Source organism: Chrysochloris asiatica, unplaced genomic scaffold (genome assembly GCF_000296735.1).
Source record: "Chrysochloris asiatica unplaced genomic scaffold, ChrAsi1.0 scaffold00669, whole genome shotgun sequence".
In the NCBI taxonomy this organism is placed as follows: Eukaryota; Metazoa; Chordata; class Mammalia; order Afrosoricida; family Chrysochloridae; genus Chrysochloris; species Chrysochloris asiatica.
The window spans coordinates 159,876-161,535 of NW_006409187.1; positions in this window are offsets into that span (position 1 = coordinate 159,876).

Consider the following 1,660-nt stretch of genomic DNA (forward strand, 5'->3'; position numbering starts at 1 on the left):
AGTAGTGAGGTTGGCCCAGGATCAGAAATTGTTTCGTTCTGCTGTGCATAGGGTGGCTATGAGTCGGTGCTGACTCAATGGCACCTAACAACAACAACAATGATTATGATACTCATGTTTAAGCATTCCATTTTATTTTTGACAGTTTCTAATTTTCCTAGATTAATACTTTGTACCTCTTTTTTCTAGTTGTTAATGAATGTTTATAGTTGTTTCTATTCTTTTTAAGTTTTCCCCATCAGCAAATGAAGATCATGAGGGCTTTACTTCATTGTGTCATTATGGTCAACTCTACATTGAGGAGGCTGTTCTTCTGCAGTCACATTTTGAGTGCCTTCCAACATGAGCAGTCCATTTTCTGGCACTATACCTTACATTGTTTCCCTGCTCTTCATAAGGTTTTCAGCGAGTACATATTTGTATATATGTCGTCTCGCCTGTGTCCTAGTTTGTCTTCATCTGTAAGCTTATCTGAAACCTTTTAAGTTGGTATTTAAAATCCCTGTAGTATAACTTCCAGAATTACAGCAACACACAGAATTAAGCCACCACAGTACGAAAGATAGATGAGTGGCAAACTTTTATGTCTGGTCCTTTGGAAATTGACATCTCAGGACACAGGGAAACACATGAGAAGAAAATCAATGGAAAAGAAATCAGAAGATGACCAACAAAGGCTTTACCTTCTACAAATGTGTACCAGAGAAGATAATATAACAAAGCTCTTGAAAAATGAAGAATCAGACTTCATGAGATATCTGGTGGACAATGATCAGCAGTTCCGTTATTTGAACTTTATCACAACAATATCACTCCTAAGTATGCATATGGTATTTTAGCATTGGAATTATCACATGAAATAGCAATTAAATATGAAAAATCACTGAAATACATTGACTAAGAAGCACTTTGCCAAACATTGGGAGTTGTTTGTGTATAATAAGAGCAGAGATGAAACCACTTCTCAATACATTCTACCATATGAGACCAAACAGAGATCCTTTGCCCCCAAACAAACCTCAGAAATCAGGAAGTGGCAAGAAAGAAGTAAGACAGGAAATGTAGAACCCACACATGAGGTGGAAAGAGTGTTATAATATTGAGCAGATTGCAACCCAAATCGTTAAAAAAATGGACTTATGGTTCCGGGCTGCAGCCAGGAGAGTCAAGTAGTAAACGCTCTGGTGAGAAGGGAGGGTGATCTCATGAAGGAAACATTCATATAGCAAATCCACAGATTCCAAACTATCATAAAATCTAGTACTCCAATCTTCCTAATTCGTATTTTTGAAAAAATCATGCTACTAAGAAAAATCTGGGCATTTTAAGACTCTGGCTGTGGGACCGGGACCATTCCAGCTACTAGCGTTTCCAGAAACACACACACACACACACACACACACACACACAAACACAAACAAAACCTAACCAAGTAATCCACAAGAAGCTACACATCTCTCCCCCAAAGTTTCCTGGCCCCAGTTTAAGATCTCAGTGTGGACATCAGGCAGGACAGTTTACCCATGGCATAGGGAGAGAGAGAGATGGGTGAAGACTTTGGCGTCACCCAAATCTGAAGCCATGTATCTGAGCTGGGAAAAGCACACAGCCAGACTCCCAGATAGCAGTGTGGAAAGGATAAGAGAAGCCACGGATGCCT